General features: G+C 39.9%; 1 long non-coding RNA gene across 1 annotated transcript; it reads left to right on the top strand.

Annotated features, from left to right (window-relative positions):
• The first annotated feature begins 452 nt into the window (after positions 1–452).
• Positions 453–4,105, top strand: LOC136363824 (uncharacterized). The gene is made up of 2 exons (XR_010744060.1): positions 453–1,667; positions 3,506–4,105. It is a non-coding gene; the product is annotated as an uncharacterized lncRNA (long non-coding RNA).
• Positions 4,106–8,007: the final 3,902 nt, after the last annotated feature.

Raw genomic sequence — 8,007 nt, 5'->3', positions numbered from 1 at the left:
TAGTGCTTTGTCACAGAATAGTGTTGTTTGTATTACAGATAGCCTGTCATCCTCATTGCCTCAGAAGTTCTGCCAGACAGAACCAAGCCAAGTGCCAGTAGAGAGGGAGCAGGGCTGAGAAAAAGCACTGGGTTTTGAGAGATGGGCCAAAAGAGAGCTCTGAAACAGGTAGGAATGAATGATGGCTCCTGATTTCTGGATATGCTTCAGCAAATTCACTATTCTTGGAAATAGGTAAAACTGTAAAAATTTCTCTAGAGTGGAGGGGAGCAACTTCAGATGTTCTCATTTTTGTATTTTTGAAGCTCATCACTTCTAAATCTCAAAAATACTTTCATAAATATTTTTGAGGAAGATGCAATATTTCCCTTGGTTCCTGAGGAAGATAGAAAGGGGAAGGAGAACTGTTTGATGAAACAGAATTGTACATAAAACTGTGATGTTTGTGTTTGGGTTTTTTGCTATCCCAACTATCTGGTATGAAATCAGGTTTGAAGTGGCAGTATTTAAGTGCAGTTCTTGATATGCAGAGTCATCAGGAGGCATTTTTATCATTCTTGAAACTCTGGATCTGTGGGACTCTTTACCTAAAGAGGCTATCTCTGGATCATAGACTGATGAGATGTTCTGGGAGCCTACAGCAGCTCGTAAAGGATTTTGCTTGTTTAGAAATCACACTGAGTCTTATTCAGCACAGGAAAATTAAGGAGGAAATTTGGGGGAAATAAAAAACTACCTAGATACGACATCTGACCACCTGTAGACAAACATGTTTCTTTTTCAGGACAAACTAAAGTTCCATTAATAAAGTCCCATTAATAAATGGGAAGGTTTTACTCCGAGGTGGGGGCTGGTATACACCTGCAGACTTCTGGTTCTGGACAGCAAAGACCAAGGAGTTAAAATGAATGTAAGGATTTGGATCACTACTGTTTAAAATCTTTTAATGGGTAATTAATTGTGCCATTTAATGCAGAAAAGCAGGCTAAGTGAACAAAAACCATCTGCTGTTTTGCTACTTGTTTATAAAATGGGAGACATGCCATGGCTTGACAGCTGAGAAGTTCACCTGGTCACAGAATTAATGTGATACTTGACAAATACAAGTAACGAGCATAAAATCTGCATGTCCGGACAATCCCTCAGCTTACCTAATTAGGTTTTCTTTTAAAGGGAACCAAATTCCTTTCCAGTTACCCTCCAACTCCCTTTCTGGAGTTACATAGAGATCCTAACTTTATCAGTGAATTGCAAAAGAAGCTCTATGGACAGAAGCTTCACTGACAGTTGATTCTCCTGAACAGGCTTCATCCAGTATGCAGAAAGAGGTGGAGGCACCTATAAGAAGGAAAAAAGGTATGTGATTTTTTTATTTTAATCTATTTTTAAAAATCAGTTATAATTATGCATTTGGACAGAGGCAGTGAATGTAAGCCATACTAATTTTTGCTCTTCATAGTTTAGAATGTTACATTTTACTATTTGATATGGGTTCTGATTGCATCTGATTTTTTTCATTTGTCCTTTTTAATGGAAAAAAGGATGCAGCACTTGTATATACCTACATTTCCTTCCAGTCTAAACTTCCTCTGTCGAAGGATGCCATGCCCCTTTACAGCTTGAGCTGATGGAGCTAAAATTAGCCAAGGCTAGCAGTTGTCCTTAAGGTATGCTAATCTTAAAGAATTTTTTTATTTGCTCAAGCTTCTTTCTGAGAGCAGCTGAAGATAAGGATCAAAAGCTTCCTCAGTTTTGTGTTTGGTTTTAGCTGCATTTTATTGCTTACACTTCTGTGTCTTCTGATACAATTTCACACACATACACCTCCCTCGCTGCTACTGTTCTGATTCAGTTGTACCTATTTTGCTTGTACCTTATTTATCCATGGATCTCTCTAAACTGGATCTCTCACCTCGTTTGCTGCCCTGGAAGCTGCACTCTTACCCCTGTGTCAGACTTCCTTTCACCCTGTTTGTTTTGGCACAGTAGCAGTGGTGGCACTGAAGAGAAATCCTCCCGCCCTCCTGGTTGCCCTTGCAACTGCAGCAGCTCCTGGATGTGTGGAGAATCACTCACTGCTGAAAAAGACTCACTCTGATTCTGCTGCTCAGGCTGGGCCAGGTCTAGAGGGTCTGGAAGAACATAGCTGCCAGATTTTAATTGTTTTGGAAAATCCTAGGGAGTATAGTGTGCAAATATAGTCTTGTCTTTCTTGCCCAGCCTGAGCTACATGGGCTCTTCCTCTGCCAGGCAAAGTGGAGATGGACCCTGTTCAGTGGGTTTTTACATTCAGCTTCTTGATCTTAGAGTGGAGACATTTTAGGAGTCAGACTGAATTTGTCACAGTGTTCTGTCCAGACAAGGAAATGGGATGCCAAGTTACTCAAGTGCTACGTTTTCTGTGATGGTCTTTTCTGTGTCCTCCAGACAAAACATTGCAAAGCTTATTTCCTAGCACAGCAGAGCTTCCAGCCTGAGCTGCTGCTTGAGGCAGAGTTAATGAGTTCAGATTCGTAAATAAAGATTTGCAAGTAACCCTTGAGGTATTTTGCTGGTGGTTGTTACAGACATATGGTCAAGTTTAATTCACCTTCTTTCAGAGATCCTTGGATGGCTTAAGGAATGGCAGTTGTTTTTAAAAGAACAAAATTTTGATGCCCAGAATAATGTTTTGAGATTTTTTTGACAAAATTTCAAAGAATTATGCAGCCAAGTATGAATGTGATAATTTTAAGGTAAAAATACATGTAAGAGTCCTCAGTTTTTAGCCAGACTCCAAACATTTTGTTCTTGTCAATGAAATAATTCCACTTTCTGAAAAATGGCTGACTGTGAAGTAGCTTCTGATATGTTACAAAAGAGCTTGGAGCTTGGTATGGTTGTAATAAACAGAATGATCTTAGTAATAAATGCTAGTAATCATTAGGAATGTATTTTATCAACTGTGACATACATTCTGTTTACTGGCTTCACAGGCAGACTATACCAGAGTGTTTTCCTTATCAATTTTACACTCATGTGTTGCCCAGAGATTACATGGCACAAAATTTCTTCTCTGTTACTTTTTACAAGTTTGTCCCCAAAGACCACTTTCTTAAACCTTTTGGTGCAATGACTGTTGTGAAATCAAGTTTCAGCCAGTGTTACATCACACTGATAATTCTACATATTTTTCTCCAAGCTAAGGAACATATTTTCTCTCAGTTTAAGCTGCTGTGATGAATACCCTCATTACTAATAGACTGGGGTGGGATGGGAAACAGCTTTCAAATTTTGGTTCTTCACAAAATGTGGGAGGTGTTGATGTACAAGTAAAGTGATTGCCTGTTACTTAATGTACATCTGTGAACTAACTGCAAAATCTCACTCTTTGTCAGTTTAATAAAAATGGAAAAGGTAAATATGAGAGTCTCTGATCCAAAGTATAAATGTGTACAGCAGTGTGATGCCATATGCTGGCTTGCATCTCACCAGTAAGTAATGGAAAGATTTCTGCTCTCCCTAGCCTCCAGTGGTTCCTCTGACGTGTGTGGTTTGAAGTGGAGCCGTCCCTGCACTCCCCTCCCAGCTGAACCCCTGGAAACCATGGTAGGGCTGGTAAAGGCTGCCCAGAAGCCTGGTGAAGGGATCCAGCACAGCACTGGGTAAGGAGTGCTGCTGCTTCACTCCTTACATGAGCCCCAAGCCAAATGGTCTGGAAGTTATGAAGAAGCTGTTCTATCAGCAGGCTTAAACAGCAGCAAATGTTTTACGAATTCTGAATAAATGATGAGGGAGTAAATTAATGGACCTGATCTATTTATCCTAAGATTGTATCAGATTGATCTCAAAGCAATTATTGTGACTGTCAATTATTAGTGGTCGTAATTAGTGGAGTTTTGGGTTTTATGAAAGCTTGCTTTTTTGATGGAAAGAGATTTTGATTACTTGCTTACTTGTTTTAAAAATCATCTCCAGAGTCTACACACATTTTTCTTCACTCAAAATCTATTCCATTCAGAGGTAGGAGACATTTTGGTCACCTTGATAGACAAATATTTTTCTTTTATTAGCAACCATCTTCTGCACTGAGCTGGCCAATAAAATTTTTCAGTGAGCTGTACAAGTTGTTCTGCTTGTGTCCCATTTCCTCTGAGGGCTTGTGTTTTTTGCTGAAGAATGCCATCTTTCACTGATCCCGCTGCTCTGAAGCCATGGTTTCTGTTAAAACCATCCCTGATCCAAGCCTGGGAATAGGCTTGCCCTTTGCTGTTGGTTCCTGGCTGTTGATTGAGACCAGATGTGACAGCTGTTCACCACCATAGGGTGACAGGGTCTGAGGTGACTTATTTCTAGACTTTTTGTAGGTAACTTTAGAAACAGTGACCTTCAATCCCTGCCTGTCATCCAAAACAGTAGAACAGAACTGTGTTTAAATAGTGATTTTGCTTTGAAAGCCATACAATTTTGTCTCTGTTGAACTCTTAAAGTCTCCAGAGATCTGCAGGTCTTGAGCCCAGCTGATAAAAGGAATGCAACTGGTCATTTATTATTTTAGCTAATAAAAGAGGATATTGTATATTAACTTTTTCACATTCCAAGGCACTAACAACAGAATGAAGGTTAAAGGCGTCTGATATTCACAATTAAAGAATGGAGCCTTTGTTTCTAGCACAGTGTGCAGCTGAGACAGAAGGAATATGGCAGGAAATGAAAACCAGGTGGCTTGAGTTTCAGTTTTTAAGACCAAAGATATGACCTTCAGAAAAGGCTGTTTCCTCACTCAATAAAAGTAAGTTAAATGTATACAAAATCATTTAATTATTCTTAACATTAGTTTGCAGATGTTTCTGTACATGTATCTTATATTTCCACAGAATTAGCACAGTGATGTGTAGATCAAACTTAAAAACCCTGCTGAGATAGAGCTAGCATTTCTGTAGCATTAGGTCCCAAGTTCAGTTTGACAGGATTGGAATGTGCATAATACTCAGTGAGTGCAGGCAATTTTTTACTCACTTCAGTATATATTAAACATTCATCTGTATACAAATATTAATGTTTATATTGCTGTATTACCGTTACCAGTTACAGGGTAATGGTAATACAGTAATATAAGCATAGTCTCATATATAAAGTGAGACTCAGAATGGTTTGGGTTGGAAAGGTCTTGATCATTTAGTCCCCCTGCCATGGGAAGGGACATCATCTATTAGACCAGGTTCCTCAGAGCTGCATCCAACCTTGGACACTTCCAGGGGTCGGGGCACCCACAACTTCTCTGGGAAACCTGTTCCAGTGCTTCACCACCTTCATAGGTGCCCTCTTTCAGTTAAAAGCCATTCTCCCTTGTCCTATCACTCCATGCCCTTGTAAAAAGTCCTGCAGCATAAAAGTCCCTCTCTGGTATGCATCAGTACCTTGGAAAGATCATAAACACCTGATACTTAATAGCAAAAGCAAAGGCATAATTGTTTCTTATTTCCTCCTGTTTAGTATTGTATTTATTGTGAAAGATGTAACCATGGTAACATAAATTTAGTGTAAGGCATCCCCAAAGTCCAATGACAAGTCGTCATTTAATACAAGTGCAGCTTTCTTCAGGTACAGGCTTCATTTAAAGCTTAGAAAATTGGAGACAGCACACTTTGCCAAAGCAGCTTGGGTTTTTTTCTCTTGAAAATGGTGAACTTGACTTCTTCGTGGGAAGCTGTAGGGTTGTTTTGCTGCCCACACAGCAGCAAAGTTGTATTTGCCATTAGAGCTCCAAACTCCTCTAGTGCAGCTGGAGTCTCCTGCAGGAGGAGGCTGGATCACTGCCTTTGCTGTTGGCCTGGGTGCTGCTGGAGCAGGGCATTGGAACACAGGTGTAAAGCTACTGCTCCAGTTGGGTCCACAGCACCTGCCCCTTTGTCACCTGCTCTTCTGTGCCAAGAGTCACTCACATGTGATTCATGGAGGACTCTCTGGTGGTCACTGAGAAGCTTCTCTTGCAACTTTTTCATTCTAGAAACTGGGCTTCCTGCTTAGTATCTAAACTCGGGCTAGAGGTGCTTGCTGATGTGGATGAATCTGCCTGCGTGAGCTACCATTGTTAAACACATCCTACAATTTGTTGATGCTAAGGTAAAGTCTACTTTTTTTCACCTAGTTGATGCCAAACTTGGTTATCCTTATCAGGTAGTGTGTTTCCAAAAACTTCTTTATTCTTGTCTGAGATTATTCTGTGTTTCAGGATGATGTTTGAATTTTTCTGTCACTTCCACACAGACTGTGACAGGCCTGGGACACCAATGGGCCAAGATTCATACAAGAAACTCAACCTCACTTTTGCAATCTTTTTGCTGACTCTGGTGCTCTAATACAGAGGCAAGTGGGCTTCTTGATTTGCTAAACGAGTCTGTCTTAGTCCAAAGTGCTTCCCTGCTAGTCATCACCACCCTATGTTTTTTTGATTTTGTTGTGTAAGATTTTAGTGAGACACTTCTGCAGAGTTTACAGAAACAGAGATGTTCTATTACTAAATGCTATCATGCGTAGCATCTGCTTACTATTTGTAGAAGTTACAGTTAGTAATTGCATAAGCATTCATATGGCTTATATATATTAAGATCTCTCTGAGTTCACTGTCTGAAGATGGGAGAATAACTTCCTAGATATTCAGTCTTCCCATGATAAGATGCACTTACACGCCCATGTGCAAGTAAAAAAACACATCCATGCTCCTGGGTGCAGGCTGCATTTTCTCTTATGGCCAGTTACAATTTCTTTCTATACTTCTCTGTGTTGAGGCAGCTCTTGGGCATTTCAGTCACTGGAGACAGACCTGCAGTACAAACTTCTCGCAGTTACTATGTTTTCATACTTTGATTATTCTGTTGGTGTTAGAAAAGCAAGTCAGCTGTTCATGACAGCCTGTCAGCTGCCAGCTCTGCTTCCTTCATGCTGGTGTAATGCCATGTACCACAGTCATTTTTCATGTAGTATAGGATATGCAGATCAAAAAAAAAAAAAAAGGCAAAACCAAACCAAAGCACCAAGTCCAACCACCACCACATTTACGTTTTAATGTGTGTCACTAGTTGCTTGAATTGCATTCGTTTTCATTGGGTTATTTTTAATCCCTTTCCAAGCGAGGCCTATAAAGAATTCTTCATTGTCAGAGGCCTCAAGTCTGTGTCCTTGGTGCCCCTGCAGGATGCCTGTGTGATACAGATACTGCCATCTGGGAGATGGTTTGAGACTTCCTGTGCAGTTCAGGTATCAAAGAACTTCCTCACACATCTGTTAAAGGTTTTGCCTCTGTTCTTCCCTTCTTTTGAGTTCTCGATGCTGCCTTGTTACCTACCTCTGGAGTTTTGCTGCTGGGGGTGGTAATTTTTCCTAGGAATTAACGTGCATCTGATTGTAATGCTTCTGTTATCATTGCAAATCATCTCTGTAAACACAAGCAATCCTTTTATTTATTCTTCCCTTTTTCAGGAACGTGAGCTCTTCCCATTAATAAAAGTAGTAGTCCTTAACCCTGCTCAGTTCCTCTCTTAACATCCCTGCTGATGAGCAATTACTTTTAACTTTTTATTTTAAACATGTTTCATCTGTTGAATCTTTATGTTGTTTTGCTCATACAGTTTTCTTCTTTATTTGGATAGTTTCCTTGTTACATCCCATCCATTTTATATGGCTTAAAGCCAGAATAAAACTCCAGCTATCTTAATCAAGTACCAGCTACCACTATGTTTAGCTCAAGTGCTTTCTTTTTTATGGATACATCAGAATATATTTCTTGAGGATGGAGATTTAAGGTCTTGGTCCAGTGTTATGTAGAACAAGGGTCTTAACAAGTAAATAGTTTTGTTTTGCTCTTTTAATTTACAGTTAAAATGTGAAACTATCTTGTACGCCTTGTGTGTTCTCAAAAGTTTGACTTATGTGCTTAAAATCAGGCAAGTGTGGGTGTAAAGAGGGCACAGTGCATAGTGATTTAAGCACAGTGGTGGATACTGGGACTTCCTGCTCTGCCAGGAT

Source organism: Sylvia atricapilla, chromosome 7 (assembly GCF_009819655.1).
Source record: "Sylvia atricapilla isolate bSylAtr1 chromosome 7, bSylAtr1.pri, whole genome shotgun sequence".
Taxonomy (NCBI): Eukaryota; Metazoa; Chordata; class Aves; order Passeriformes; family Sylviidae; genus Sylvia; species Sylvia atricapilla.
Note: the sequence above shows the minus strand (reverse complement) of the source record. Positions and strands in the feature narration are given on the sequence as shown.